The sequence below is a fragment of the Suricata suricatta genome, chromosome 10 (assembly GCF_006229205.1).
Source record: "Suricata suricatta isolate VVHF042 chromosome 10, meerkat_22Aug2017_6uvM2_HiC, whole genome shotgun sequence".
Classification (NCBI taxonomy): domain Eukaryota; kingdom Metazoa; phylum Chordata; class Mammalia; order Carnivora; family Herpestidae; genus Suricata; species Suricata suricatta.
The window spans coordinates 87096221-87112468 of NC_043709.1; the positions used below are offsets into that span (position 1 = coordinate 87096221).

The 16248-nt window shown below is 41.5% G+C and overlaps 1 long non-coding RNA gene across 1 annotated transcript; it reads right to left on the reverse strand.

Moving 5' to 3' along the window:
• Nucleotides 1-293: 293 nt before the first annotated feature.
• Nucleotides 294-14425, reverse strand: LOC115304762. The gene is made up of 3 exons (XR_003914602.1): nucleotides 14406-14425; nucleotides 3687-3814; nucleotides 294-1041 (listed from the first exon to the last, which is right to left on the reverse strand). It is a non-coding gene; the product is annotated as an uncharacterized LOC115304762 (long non-coding RNA).
• Nucleotides 14426-16248: the final 1823 nt, after the last annotated feature.

Below are 16248 nucleotides of genomic sequence, written 5' to 3' on the forward strand. Positions count from 1 at the left end.
ACCTTTAGCACATGTGTTCTTCTCCAAACTCTCCTGCTGCTTAGCCAAAATGCAGATCTATGAGATTTCTGAAGCTGCTTCTCCTCCACAAACCAAATTATCCCTCTTTCACCATCTACCTGTAAAAGTCAGAGATACTGAACTCTCCAACTAGTTTCCACAATTTTGCCTTTTCATCCTAATGGTCACTGTTAATCATATTAAATTATTTCTCCTAATGTAAGCCTTTGTGTTTTGTCAAGTCAAGTCTAAGAAATAGGACGCTTCAAAGAGAAAAAACACAAAGTATCATATTACTCTTTCAACATAATTTTTATTTGATCAAAGATTTCCTTCCATTTCATCTTCACAAGGCAGACATTTTCCAGCTCAACCTTGCTTATTCCCCCACTTAAAAAATCCTTTTTTAAAAATAATCATTTAAGTCATAATGGACTTTGAAGACACTTCAGAGAAGAGAACAAAGAAGAAAAAAAATGTCATATTTCCATCATCCAAAGACAACCACTGTCGATATTTTGGGATCTTTTCTCTGAGTCAAAAAAAAAAAAAAAGTCCTCCTTTCCCAGTACACACACACACACACACACACACATATTTGTATTTTAAAGGGGGGGGGGACAGATATGAAGTGATTTTATGACTTTCAGTCTTTTGCAGCCATTTGTACTAATTCCCCGACAACCTTCCCCAGACAGAACAAGAGGTTTTCTGAGCAGGCGGAGTTGGTCTTAGCCTCCCGCATTGCCGACGAAATTTGCAAAGACAGGCTTCCTACCACTTCTGTCCTTTAGATGGCAGCATAATCTCTAACACGTCACCTTTTCCCAGGTCCCACAGTTTTCTCAATCCAAAGGAATTTTAAAGTTGACCGATCCGAGGGAGTGCTGAGGATTAGTGGAGAGGGGAGGGAAGAGTCACTGAGGATGAATGTGTGGAAAATGGAGAAGCCAGAAGTTGTCCACAGAATCGCCTGGTTGCAGCTGCCGCATACACGGGTCAGCTGTCATCGGCACAGCCCAGTCCATCACCTGCAAGATTCTGAACAAAACGGGTCAGTCATTGGTTCATTCCGCCATACACACTTATAGGCAGGAAAGTAAGGTGCTGGCCAGGACTGGACAGGAGCACTGTCTCCTAGTAGGGCGGCAGACAGCAGACACCGGGACAGGGGCGAATAAAACATCATGGATTCTGTCCTCCCTGATCCTATATTCTAGTGTAGGAGACAGATGAGTAAAAAGCAAACAGGTATACAATATAAACTGAGGTAGTGAGAAGGACTGAGGGGAAAATAAAACAGGTCAAAAGAGTTAAAAAGGGTATAGGGAGTGGCCACTTCACACAGGATTATTGAGGAAGGCTTCTTTCAGGAGGTGATATTTGGGCAGAGACCTGATGAAGCAAGCAAAAGCGTGAGTTACCCAGATACCTGGGGGAAAGGAAGGCTAAATCCATGTCACACCATCTTGGCTTGTTCAAGAAAAGGGTGAATAAGCCAGTGTGACTTGAATAGGGTAAGCAAACCAAGGAGCAACCAGAAAGATAGGCCTTCCAGGGACTTAGAGGCCATGGGAAAAGGTACCAGGATTTATCATTAAGGTTAAGGAAAGCCATTTAGAGGGTTTTAAACAGAAGAGTAACATGGTCTAATTTCAGTTTTCAATCTAGATCACTCCAGCCACTGTACAGAGAATGTGTTGGGTTTGGGGTGAGGAGAGGAAATGGTGAAAGCAGGGAGGTTAGTCAGGAGGCTGCTGCAAAGCCAGTGGAAAGATGCTGGTGGCCTGTCATGCAGAAGGATGGAGAGCAGAAGACCGAAGAAGGTCGCTTGCTGGGAGGCTGAGGGGTGGGCCAACAGGTCTGTTTGGGGCAGCTGGGTCCGAGTTCCTGTTACTCGCTCTATTACAGATGTCATAGGCAAATGGATACGCAAATCTAAAGCTCAATGAAAATGTCAGAACTAGAGAAAAGTTGAAAGTCCTGTGTATTTGTAATATTTATAACCTATCAGCTGAAGAAGATCACCTAGGAGCAGATGCAGACGAACACCCAGGGCCTAGGCCCTGGGCCACGCCAACACAGGAAGAAAACCACAGCAGTGAGGTGTTCCAGAAGTTGGTATTTTGGCAAGAAGGAAGTGATGAGCTTTGTCAAAAGCTTCTGAGAGTTCAAGTAAATGAGTGTCAAGAACGAGCCACCAGGCTGAGCAGGAGGAGAGTCACTACTGATGCCGGCAAGTTGCTAGGCACAACGCAGAGAAGGGCAGGTTAGAACAAAACAGAGAACACGGAAGAGGACGCCCAGCACAGATGGCCTGCTGCATGTTGCTACGAAGAATAGGAAAATTGGGCAGAAACTCGAGGGAAATGGGGTTCTAGGAAGAGCTCGACGAGGACAGGTACTCGGGCACAGTTAGGTGCTAAGAGAAATTACGCAGGAGAGAAGGAAACGGTGATGTGGGACAAAGGGGGAGACCAGTTGCAGGAGCAGAAGCAAGAGAGCAGGAAAGCCAGGGCACAAGTGAAGGAGAGGTCCTCAGAGAGAAGCAGGGACGGCCCCTCCAGAAAGAGACGCCCAGCAGACAGACCAAGCCCTCCCTGGATGTAGTGTGGAGAAGATGAGGCTCCCTTCAGATCGTTTCCATTTTCTCAGTGAAACAAGGAGCAAACTCATCTGTCAAGGAGGAGGAGATGTGGGCCATGTTGAAGGTTTAATGGGAAAGGAGGAAGTACAGAACGGTTCTTTTTGGAATGGGTAAGGTGAATCTGTTAGGGAGAATACAATAAGAATCCTGGAAAGTTCCACAGGCTTCCTTGAGGTTTGACATGAAAATGAAACTAAAAAATGGTACCTGTCAGCACATGCGTGGATTTTTTTTTTTTCTTCCAACCACTTCCTAGAGAACACAATGGCATGGGAAGCCCCCTTTGGTTCTCCCCTGACCTCCTATCACTCCTCTGGCTTCTTCACTGTGTCAACCTTCTCTCCTCTCCCCACTAGCCATAGTGGGGCCATAACGTAGTGTTTAATGGCTCTTTCTCTGCTACTCTCTTTCATATCTCTGCCCTTCCCTTCTCCATGATCTCATTCACTCCTTGACTCCACCCACCTTCTCCTAAATCTAGAGTCCAGTGTCTACCTTGTCTCCAGACTGAAATGTTTGTCTTCCAGATCTCCATCTAGATCTTCCTCTTCATGTGATGTTCTGCTTCACCTACTATTGTCCACGCAATCTCCAAGGCAAGAGACCTTACAATTATCTTCAATGCCTTTCTTAGTTTCCTTTGTTCCTCTGTATCTGAGAATTTGCCGAGAATTTCTATCAACTCTACTCCCATGCTGTCGTTCACATGTAACATTAGAATGACTACCCTCATTTATGCTCGTTACTCCTTAAATCTACCACTTCCTTCAGTTAACTCTCATTTTCTTTAAGAAGGGTCTGATATTAGTCTCTGCTCCAAAACTTTAACTTGAGAGCCAAGTGTTTCTCCATCTCTCTTCTACCCTGCCCATCACCTTGGAGGGCTCATGTCCCCAGTGGTGTATCTACAAGGCGAAGAAAGATTGCCTGACCCATATCAGACTTCATGTGACTGAGAAGTATAAACACTTTGTTAACGCCACTAGGATTTGGGATTCACCTAATGAAGCAGCTAATATGAATTATCTCAGTGTCCTACCTTTGTTTATGTGCTCAAATCCTTTTTTCTCTTCCCATCTGTGTTTTCCGGCTATTGAAGACTCTCATCCTTAATGGTAGTATTTCCCACACTTGGTAAGTAGATTGCTACTTGATGATGAAACTGTACTTAAGTCAAGTAGAAGAGAAAAGAATGACAATGTGATGAGATTCCATAAAAGCACATGTGGTGAATTTATCCTTAGACAGGGATAAATCCTTTCCCCTTTAAGTGCCTTCTTTTATAAAATGATGGCACCATTAGATGACAGGACCCCCCCCCTCCCATTATTTAGCAAAATAGAGTCTGGCATCTGTATTTTGCTTCCAAAGGTGTTTTCTAGATGTTATCACTTTATAATATTCCCAATTCTAGCAACCATTGCTTTAAAGCATAACTCAACTGGCTCCTTGGCCAGGAAGCCTTCCATTATCTGCCCAGATCCAAAGTGCCCTCTGATGTTGTTTATGTGGCTTTGAGCCCTTGGCCTTTGAATAAGTCTCTCTCTCCTTATGGAGACAAAATTCCTTCAGGAAAATGGTTCTTTCTTATTATCCATATACCAAGAAGCTTAGAAAAATATATTCTTACACACGTGAGAAAACTGAGCTCTAGAGAAATTAAATTGCCTGTAAATTATAATCTCTAACATTTCCTAAGCACTTACTTCATGCCAGACATTTTTCTAAGCATTTCAGATACATTTACTCATTTTGCCCTTGCAACAAGCGTATAAGGATACCACCATCATATCCATCTTGCAGAAAGATTCTGCAAAGTGCACAAGGTCACACAGGAAGGAAACTGTCACTCTAAAGTGAGAGTCCTAGGAGCCTGGCTCCAGAGCCCATAAACTTAACACTACACTACAGGAGAAAAGGGATGTGACTTTTGAAAATACAAACAGAATCTCCTAGTTCTTGGCTGGCATTCTTTCCTAGAAGGGTATGGTTGCAAAATCATCTCTTTTTCAACGTATTTTTTAAAGTATTTATAATTTCAAGGAAATTTAGGAAGAGAGTCAATCCCTTTTACAACATCCAATCAGTATTTCAGTTTAAGTACCTCAGATTTCCCATCCCACCTTCTAATTGTCTGCATACACCTGCTTAGCTGTTAGATCTTGCTATTTCTGTGTGAATTTCTTGTCCACCTGTCCCCCAGAAAGAAAGAAAATAAATTAAGTCATCGAACATTGTTCAGGCAACTGTGACAGAAACTCAATAAGGTAGGAAATGAGCCAATAATATCAAGAGTCCTTTCATTAAGATTTTCAATACCTATTTGGTCCATCTTAAATAAAGCTGGCTTCATCTCCCTCAGATTTTAAACGCAACTGGTACCCCTACAAGTGGAATCCTTTGAACGGCAAGTATGGCATTTCATACATTGAAAATCCAAAGAGAATCCTGGACTTCAAATACTAGGAAAATATTAGTGGTACCAAAAGATCCAGGACAGAGTGGCTGTCCTGTCAAAGAGACCCATGTGATTTTATTCTAAGGGAGTTTCATATTTTATTTGGCTGAGAATCCGCTCTTAGAAATCACAGAAAAATTTTATCATTGGATGGCCCTAATAGGACATCTTCCTAAACAATGATCACAATGCTAATATGTATCAAAAATACATTTTAGTAGAAGAATTAACAAATGTTTACAGAAGTCCAAATTTACCTAAATGTACACATCTTCTCAATGTCAATGTGGTAAATATCCCTATTCTCCCATATCAGTGACAGTTCCATGAAGAAAAAACTCTTTTCACAATAGAAAGTACCCCCTACACTCTGCCAGCAGACTTCTGCCAAAAAACATGATCCAAGTTCTTCCAAGGACTCATTTGCAGCACTAATGACTCACCCTAATGATAGCAGGAGATGCTTCTCATGTCTCCGATTCTCCATCCAGCGGTACAACCCTGACCACTGAGCCTATAACCTTAATACTGAGGTAGGTCTCTCTTGAGATCTTTCAGCTCTGTTCATTTATCAGCTGTCCCTGAATGCCCAAGGCTCACATGGAAGTTGGGATCTAGCATCTCCTCCCACAGAACACATCACTTCTCCCCTGAAAAACTCCCCTTGCCCCCAACTACAGATGATCCAAAGTATTCATAATGTGCAGAGTGGATAAAAGACCTCAGCACAACCCAAGTAGCCCTCCTGCCTCTCAGTGAGGTTGTTGAACATCTCATAAGAAATACGTTCTTATACTGCCTAGGGATTTGGGGCAGGCCATCATATATTTTTACATAAAGAGAAAATACACTGCAATAATGTGATATTCCACTAATATATATAAGTGTTGTGGATTTTTACACCTATGTTGATGGTAACCTAGCATGTAAATAAATAAAGCAACAATTTCTGGAAATTTACAGAGAAATTCCTAGAAATACACACATAAGTATCCCACACAAACCCACAGTAAATACAACTGTATTTACCAAAAACAGATAATTCATCATTTTTCAAGTTATCAGAAAGTATTTACCAAATTCAACTATTCAGGTTGAGATTTTTCATATACTCATGAGAGACTTCTGTAACTTAAAAAGTACAATAAAAAATGTGTGTGTATATATATATATACATACATATATATAATTCAACTATATAGTCAGTGAAAAAGAAAAGCTCATAAAGTACAAAATCCAACAAATAATCTAGGTCACAGCTGTTGACCATAATACAATAAAAATAAAATTAATAAGTATAAACAAAAAAGTATTGTCAATTGAAAAGCATTTATACAAATAACTTCCAGGTGATAATGTTCTGTTTTGTTTTTTTATTTTAGAAAGCGATAGAGCACACGCCCATACGTGAGCAAGGGAGGGGCAGAGGGACAATCTTAAATTTTTTTTTAACATTTATTTTTGAGAGAGAGAGAGAGAAACAGCGCATGAAGGGGAATGAGGCAGAGACGGAGACACAGAATTGGAAGCCGTCTCCAGGGTCCGAGCTGTCAGCACAGAGCCCAATGTGGGGCTTGAATCCGAGAACTGTGAGATCATGACCTGAGCTGAAGTCAGACACTTCACCGACTGAGCCACCCAGGCGCCAAGAATCTTAAACAGGCTCCAACAGGGAGCCCAATCTGGCCTCAGTCCCTACAACCAGGAGATCATGATCTGAGCCAAAATCAAGAGTCAGATGCTTAACTAATTGAGCCATGCAGGTGCCCCCAGGTGACAATGGTTTTAATTATAACCTCAGAAAAGGGTTTTGGTATGTGTTTTAGAGGTTAAAGCCTACATTTCTGATGTAAATTTTTTAATGCCAACATTACTTACTATTTACATAGAAGTATCACTATGCCTAGCCATAGACCTTGCCAGGATTTAATTATTTCTGCTAAATTAGTTTGGTTTCCATAGAAATCTCAAACAGCTGACCCATCAGAAAAGCCTGTGGGGGACACATTATTGCAGACCTTCAGGTGCATCCAGGGGGAGCCTAAAATATAAAAATCAGACACTGTGGTAAGTTCTATTACAAACTTACGACCTCCTTAAAGTGTGTGTTTAAAAGACAATGAATCCCCCCGAGTAACTTCATACTAACTCAAACCATTTCTCCCAAATGACATTTAAGATTAAAAAAAAAAAATGCAGACTTGCCTCTAACTTACTTTAATTTCCCTAAAGCATCTTCTTCTAAGAGCCAAGAAACTCATTTAGGCTGTTAATTAAATCTGTCCCCCAAAGATGAAACAAAGAACATGAAGTTACAATTCTAAATATACTCCTGATGTGCTGCCCAACACCTACAATATTTTAACATTTGTAAAAGACATATCTACATAGACTCAACTAAAAATACCAAAGTACACCTCATTCTTACTCTGAACAGGCCTCCAGAATTAACATAAGACCCTTAGAGGAAACAAGACACATCAAAAAGAAGGGAAGAAAACTATCTGATTTAAGAGTCAAATAAAATTATCCCATGAGACTTAAAAACTCAAGCATATTCAAGAGGCTAAGAGATTATTTTCTATAAAGGGAAACATATGTATTATATATACAAATCTTTTCATTAAACCCCAAAGTCTCATCTATTTGCTGGTTATAAAAATTCTACATATGGAAAGAAAGTTTAAAGTCACTGAACTTGAAATTCAATGTATGTGCATATAGACACTTTGAATAATTTCCTGGGTGTATAACTTTTAAGCCGCCTGTAAAATGCCTTTGTGAGTCTTGCTGTGTATTACTTTTTTTACTGTTAAGTGATACTGAGTCTCAGAGCAACAGTTTCAAGCCTGGGTTTATACTCTAACAGGATTTCTTATTTTCTGTGGCCACACACAGTTAGAGGAAATTAAATTTGGCCCTAAGAGTTCACACATGAAGTACTAGGTGCTCTGTTTACCTCTCAAATAAACTCTACCACCAAAACTTTAACATCTCTCGATTCCTCTATATCAAGAGACTGGGTCCCTTCATAGAGTATGTGGTAGAGGGGAAAAGGCTCACAGGACTTAAAATCAAGTAGCTCCACCATTTTAGCAAGTAGCTCTGTGATTTAAGACTCCTAATGATATCAAATGATACTAAAGAAGAGTCTGTATTAAAGGAGAGTATAGATTTCTTCCCTGTTTACCCACAGGTCTGTTGCAGAAGAAGATAGGAGAAAATGAATGTTCAACACTCAGTGAGCACAGGACCTCTGTTAGGCCCTGGGGAAGCAATGATGAGTAAGCCATGGGCCCTACTTTCTACGTTGGTAAAGAGCTTCCCAAACTACGAAAAGCACTGCACATGAAGGGCATCATCATGGACCATTTGCCTCCAGGACCAGGATAATGCTCCTGCCCTCCCAACAATCAGAATCTGATTCACACTTTGGGTGACTTGTTCTGAAAGGCTTTTCTCCAGAACTCCCCAAGGCTCACTGTCCCCACCCCCCATCAGGTCTCCACTTGGACTAGCCCCTTGGCCGCAAAGCCATCCCTGACACTCAGTTATTTTGTTAATCTTGAACTTAATAATTTTAAATAAGTTCTTGACATAAGCTTAATAATTTATTCAGTTTTTTTAAATTTTTTAATGTTTATTTATTCTTTGAGAAAGAAAGAACACAAGCAGAGGAGGAGCAGAGAGAGGGAGACACAGAATCTGAAGCAGGTTCCAGGCTCTGAACTGTCAGCACAGAGCCTGACGCAAGGCTCGAACTCACAAACCGTGAGGTCATGCATGACCTGAGCCAAAGTCAGATGCTTAACCAACTGAGCCACCCAAGCACCCCACAAGCTTAATAATTTAAATAATTACTTTGTTAATTATTTTTCTAACTGTAGATTTAGGGTTTCAGGTCTATGTTTTCAGTGAGATTACTTTTTTTAATGTTTATTTGTTCTTTGAGATAAAGAGAGACCACAAACAGGAGAGAGACAGAGAGAGAGGGAGAGAGAGAATCCCAAGCAGGCTCCAAGCACAGAGCCAGCCGTGGGGCTCAAACCACGAACCTCAAGATCATGACCTGAACCAAATGGGGAGGCTGAACCGACTCAGCCACTCAGGTCTATGTTTTCACAATGGAATCCTATTGTTTGAATTTAGTACATGTTTAAAATGTTGTAATTTTTATTTTTTTTTATTGTGGAGATTTTCAAACAAATATAGAGCAAAAAGGTTAATGAACACCTACACACTGGTCACCCTGCTTCACCACTCAATACACATCTTCCTGTTCCACCGACATCTCCTTCCTGATGCACCTTGCCCAGTTCTGGATATTTTTAAATTTCTTTTTTAAATTTTTTTTTTAACATTTATTCATTTTTAGAGAAAGACAGAGTCTGAGTGGAGGAGGGGCAGAGAGAGAGGGAGACACAGAATCTGAAGCAGGCTCCGGGCTCTGAGCTGTCAGCACAGAGCCCTAGGCAGAGCTCGAACCCACTAGCGGTGAGATCATGACCTGAGTCAGACGCTCAACTGACTGAGCCGCCCAGGTGCCCCAGTTCTGGGTTATTTCAAAGCAAATCTCAAGTCTTTTTCTTCCCTCATAATACCTCAATATACTTCATCATAATATGTCTGTATACATCTCCAAATGATAAAAGCTCTTTTTTTTCCCAACAAAATCACAATTATATCATCACACCTAAACCTGACATTTTATTTAAAATTACAAATCCAGCCAGGCTCTGTAGCTCAGGGGTTAGAGCACTGGTCTCGTAAAATTACAAATCCACCAGGGGTGCGTCAGTGGCTTAGCTGGTTAAATGTATAATGTTGGTTTTGGCCCAGGTCATGACGTCATGGTCATGAGAAGTCAGGAGATAGAGCCCTGTGTCAGGCTCTGCGCTAATAGTGTGGAGCCTACTTGGTCTCCTCTCTGTCCCTCTCTCTCTCAGCCCTTTCCCAGCTTATCCTCTATCTTAAATAAACATTAAAAAATAAATAAAATAGGGGCACCTGGGTGGCTCAGTCAGTTAAGCACCCGACTTTGGCTCAGGTCATGATCTCGCAGTTGGTGGGTTCAAGCCCCGCATCAGGCTTTGTGCTAACAGCTCAGAGCCTAGAGCCTGTTTCGGATTTTCTGTGTGTCTCTCTCTGCCCCTCTCCTGCTCACAGTCTGTCCCTCTCTTTCTCTCTCTCAAAAATAAACAAACATTAAAAAAAAAAGGTAAAACAATAAATTAATTAGAGTATCTCCCAGCACTTTCTCTTTCCCTACTTATTCTCCTGTACATTAATTGCTGTCTGACTTACTATATATTTCACCTATTTATTCATTGTCTATCTCAACCACTAGAATGTAAGTACCCTGAAGGCAGGTATTTTTGTCCATTTGTTCGCTACTGTATTCCTAGTATCTAGAATTGTCCAAAACATTAAAGGCACTGAATCATTTGTTTCTGAGTAAAAGAATCTTTTGAAGTCATAAGAATAGACTGGATTCATATGATGTGCTCAGGGCAAAACCCTATCCTGGCCTTAAACATCAGCTAAGCTTTTGATTAGAGTAAGACAGCAGACTATTCCAATTTGTTCTTTCCAAGAAAATATGAAGTCCTACCTATATAACTGCTCAAGAGTATACTCAAGTGGCAAGAGAGAATTTGTTAGAGGAAACAAGAGATCTACAAATTATTACCACCTTGGCAGAAAGCAATTTTACCTCTGTACAAAAGTTCTTAGTCCTTGAAAACACTAGGAACAGAACAATATTTCTGCAACTGGATTTGTACTTCCTATTTATTAACGGCCTAGGAACAGGTACACACTTACAGTTAAGTCTCCAGGTTCTATTCTGAATTAACATAATAATAATAGCTAACATCTGTAGACCACTTGTTATGCACTAGGCACCTTCTAAGTGTTTTACTCACATTAATTCATTTGATCATCATAATGACTCCATGATGTAAGTACAATTATTACACCGTTTATAGATGAGGTTGAACAAGAAACACAGTAAGAACTCTACATAGCAGAGTAGTGCAGAGCACGGTCAACATCTCCCAGCCAGGGAGTGCGAGCTCAGGACCTCAGCACAGGAGTCTTGGTCCAGGGCCTGCACTCCAAACCGCTGTGCAATCCCCGAACATCACACATCAGTGCCTGCCGTGCTGCACTCTCCATGAGGACTCCGGCAGTGCAGCAGCTAAGGGCAAAGTCGTAACAATCAATCAGACATGGATTAATATCTGAGGTCTACTGGTCGTATGACCTTAGTAAATAACCTGAGATTCAGTATCTCCATTTCTAAAATAGGTGACAAAACATACCTCACATAATTAATGAAATGGTTAAATAAGAGACTCTATATGTAAAGTATTGGGTACAATTTCTGGCATTTTGTTGATGTCAGTGCTGTAGGGTGATTAAGAGCAATGTGTGGAGTCAGACTACCTGGCTTGGAATCCCGGGAATGCCATTCACTTAACCGTGGGTAAGTTATTTAGCCCCTCTGTGCCTCTATTTCCTCATCTATAAAATGGAGAAAATACGAGTACCTACCTCACAGAGTTAGGACAGTTAAAAGCATTATTCTGTATAATGGGCTTACATCAGTACCTAGCATTATAATTTCTCAATAAATGTTCACTATTTTTAACTGTAACTATCTCTGTTATTCCCACTCTTGCCAACATATTTCCAAGCCAGCTTTCCATATCCCACACCCCCAGATGTTTGTTAGACACTTAACAGAAAATTAAAAGGAACATTTCCACAGAGATCCTCCAAAATAACAATGGAAAAACTTCAAAGAAAGGTGCCAGCAGATCATATCCAAAATTTACAAGTGAAAAGTCTCAGATCTGGTTTCCCACAAGGAAGAGAGCCAGCTTCCAACATCTGGCAGGCCTGGAGAAAGGGAAGCTATCCCATCACAGAAAGCCCTTACCCTCTAATGGGGTCAAAACGGCACCTAGAGCCGGGGAAGATGGAGAGTAACAAGAAAACCTGACCTTGCTTCCCCTTCAGACACCACTGACTCCCACTTGCTCCAGATGAGGCTACGAGGGAGAAAGGAGCTCATAGGAGACCTTGGCAATAGAGAAGATGAAGAAGAGTTGTACTGAATGAAGCCTGATGTGGTATTTTACCCACTAAATAAATTACACAGGCTCAGTGGGAGACAAAAATAAATTGTGATTTGTTGACACCTTACACATATTTTGCTCATGCAGTACAAGCTATCTTCAGGTAGCAGTTCCCTCCTGTGTCTCAACCCCCTCGGGCTTCCAGTTTAGAAACCCTCCAGTGACACTCACCCTATCTCCATGCTCTCAACTTCTCATCCCCAACTAACACTAGCAGATCTTATACTCACCCAGGGCCCATCCACCATAAAGCTCTAGCCACCTGGGTGGCTCCGTCAGTTAAGCGTCCAACTTTGGCACAGGTCCTGATCTCACTGTTCGCTGAGTTCGAGCCCCCACCCTGTCATCAGGCTCTGCGCTGACAGCTCAGAGCCTGGAGCCTGATTCAGATTCGGTGTCTCCATCTCTCTCTGCCCCTCCCCCACTCACACTCTGTCTCTCTTTATCTCAAAAATAAACATTTTTAAAAATTAAAAAAAAAAAGCTCTAGCCACCCAAGCCTCCCTGCTGGTCCAGCACAGGTCATGTGCACACGCTCCATTGTCTTTTGTGCATACTCACCCCCTCTGTTTTACGCATCTCCCCCTCTTCTGCACCTGATGGACATCAACAGTGGCATCGTCCTACTAGACGCTTTCCCAATCTTCTTTAGATACATTCACCCCTGCCTGCCAGGGGCACACTCTATGTGCCCCCATTACATACTTTTTATACTGTACTGTGCTAAAGGGCCCATCGTGACAGGATCATCTTCAACTAGGTAGACCCATTAACTGGCACTGAAAAGACTCAGTGTGTGTTTACTGAACTCAAGGCATTTTGTTTTACTCATAACATTTATCCGGTTCTTCTCATAATCTTGTCAGTCAATCTTCTACCTTTAAATTTGCATAGGATATTAATCAAATATTTTCAAGTACAATATTCTAACAGTTGATTTCTAGGGGAAACACAAAATCTCCTAAAACTGAAGGTCTTTGTGCAAGAGACAAGAAACAGTGAAGAGGTCTAGTTCAGACGACTATATGATCCATGGCCGGGGAGGAGCTCTACCAACGAGGAGCACTTGCCAACAAGAGTCTGACACAATGGTTCTGTCCATTCAGAAGGCACCACATGCTTCCCCTCCTCTTGGAGCTTTGTCCAGATGCAACAAAGCAGATTGCTTTAGATACAGAAAATTTTCTCTGGCTTGTGCTAGGGCTCTCTGCACAGACTTCCCTTTCATCTGCCTTCAGTGCATTTTCTTGTCTGGCCTTAAAGACCCCTGGAGATACTTCATAAGACTCAACAGACACAGGCAAGGTCAGCACATTCCTACCCGATTAAAGGAAGAGACAGATGATATGCACATTTTTCAAGGCCACATGTACCTTTTCTCTGTTTAAGGGGCTACCAATAAGGGAAAGTTGGGCCTTTACTAAAAGTGGAGGGCTCCCATACATCCTGCTAATAGTCAACTGATTAACTCCAGCTTTGTATGGAACTCAGGATGCTGCTAGCTGCATGCCATTTACACTGATGTTGTCATTGTGGGCAAAAATCATAGTTCACTAAGGACAGTTGTACTGGAGAAACAAATATCATTTCAAGGGAATATTCAATCTAACTAAGCGATTTCTAGATCCTTAGCATGACTTACATTTTTTACATTTTCAATCTGGTTCAGTTAATTTCATAGGAGAAAAATTCCCTCTGGTGCTGAGAGTTAAGTAACTAAATTTACTCCTTTCCCATGGCTACTATCTTATTATGCCAGCGGTATCTGATCGGGCACGGACTGCACTATACACAGAAACTCGGGGTTGGGAGGTGACAGGAAGCCAGAAGGTGGAGGAAGGGGATTGCACAGTTACAGATATTGCTGGTTGGTTGTTGCATGGTAAAGACTCAGTAAATCATTTCTGAATCTATGTTCTACCTGCATATTGAACAATATGGTGGTGAGTGATCTTAATTATTACAGAATACTAAAGCCCAGGAGATTTATTATTGTCAGATACATCAAAATACTGCATGAATGACTATAAACATAAATTAGAAGAAAATTAACACATCATTTACTGACCCACATACCACCCCCAGGACCCACCCCCAAAGCCAGGGCTTTGGACACTGACAGTCATTTCTGAGCCCCTGACTAAGCAGGCAAACTTACCAGAAGTTGCAACATGACTGAATAGCATGGCCCCTTCTGCTAGTTATCAAAATCAGCAGCCCTACAGTCTCCTGGTTTAATCCAGTATTCAGAGATAGTCTTTTTTTCTTTGCACTTCCCAAGACTCAACAGAGTTGCAGGGAGAAGGGAGAAAACAGACTGCTCTGCTAACAAAGTTCCCTGGTTTTCTACTCTAGTGAGGAGAACGCAGTATCCACCAAGTACACTCATGCTGGTAAAAAGGAGTATGTGTGAGAGTGTTACCAGATGGTCCATTCGAGAACAAGCAGTGACACATTTGAGGCATGCTTGTGATTCATCACACGCAGTCCTCAGTCCTTCTCCTCTAGACAAATTCACCACAAATGCCCTAACTACATCTCCCATGAAAGCTCCAGCACCCAGAAGTACAAAAGTAAACTGAACCTAAGACTCAAATTTCCTTTTTTCCCCCAAAGGCACAAAACATATCATCAGAGTTACAAATTCAATAGGATGGGAGTGCACATCAGTTTTGCCTCACCTCTAGAGCAAATTCTCAGCAAGATGATTTCTATTACAAATTCCATGGGGCAGCTAACTTCTTAAGGAGTCTTTCTGAACCTTACAAATGTAACTGCCATTTCTCTTCCCCCCCCCCCCGCCACTTTCTCCCTTACTCCTAGTAATCTCTCATTATCGCTCCATAACTATGGCCACTTCAGAACATGCTACAAACTCTCCATAGCACCAAATAACACATAAACTAACCCCCATCTCCAGGGAAAAGCACCCTTCTCCCTTTACTTAGGGAATCCCCTTCCAGAGCAGATGCCTTCCATTATGGCTGGCAAAGTCAAGGACAATTGTCTTATAAGATGCTTTCAATGTTACATTAATGTGATTTCAATGATCCATATTAACAGATCATTAGAAATTGATATGTACAATTTAGAATTTACTATAGGGCTTTCTGGGAGAGTGAGCACATTTTATGCAATGCCTGAATGGAATTTCAATCCATTTGCTTTAGACTAAATCCAGTTGGAAAGCCAGGTGAGAAAACACAGAGGCAGAGACTTTGGAAATAGCTTTTCAGAAAGAAGCTCTATTTCTTCTCCCTTCATCTCCCAGTAGTTAAATATGGAAAACGGAAGTGGAAGGAAGGAAGGAAGGAAGGAAGGAAGGAAGGAAGGAAGGAAGGGAAGGGAGGGAGGGAGGGAGGGAGGGAGGGAGGGAGGGAGGGAGGGAGAGAAAGAGGAGCTATAAACACGAAGAGCAGAGAAATAATAGAAAAGGAAAGAAAGAAGCTCTATACTGTTAATGGAGGGGGAAGAACTCTGTGGTCATAGAACGCCTCTTGGATGCTGAAGGCTTGGTTGGCAGGAGGAGATAGTAAGACAACTCCTTACGGAACATAAGAAATGGTCTCTGGAGCTACCCCACCTTGGCATGCCTTGTTCAACTGTGTGAATCTGTAATGTGTGTAACAAATGCTAGTGAGATGCTCTGACATTCTGAATCAGATGCCAGCACCTCAGCTCTGGGTAAGGGGAGGACAGCCAGTTGCCTCTGCTGCACTCTAAGTGTCCCTTTTGATAGGTGCTTACTATTTACTGCTCCAGTTAATGGTCCTCTAGGCAGTTTCTTAGGACCCTAATTATTCTTCCACATCTAGACATTTCTAACAAAAGCCCTTCCCCACATTCATCTTAAAGGTTTGGAAATGTCAGATTGTATTATATTCCTTAAACACATTCTATTTCTAGAAATGTCTTCCTGCTTCATAATCTTACTATACAGTGATCAATATTATGAGGTCTCTTCAAAACAAAGAAAAGGTCATTACATGGTTTGGTGAACA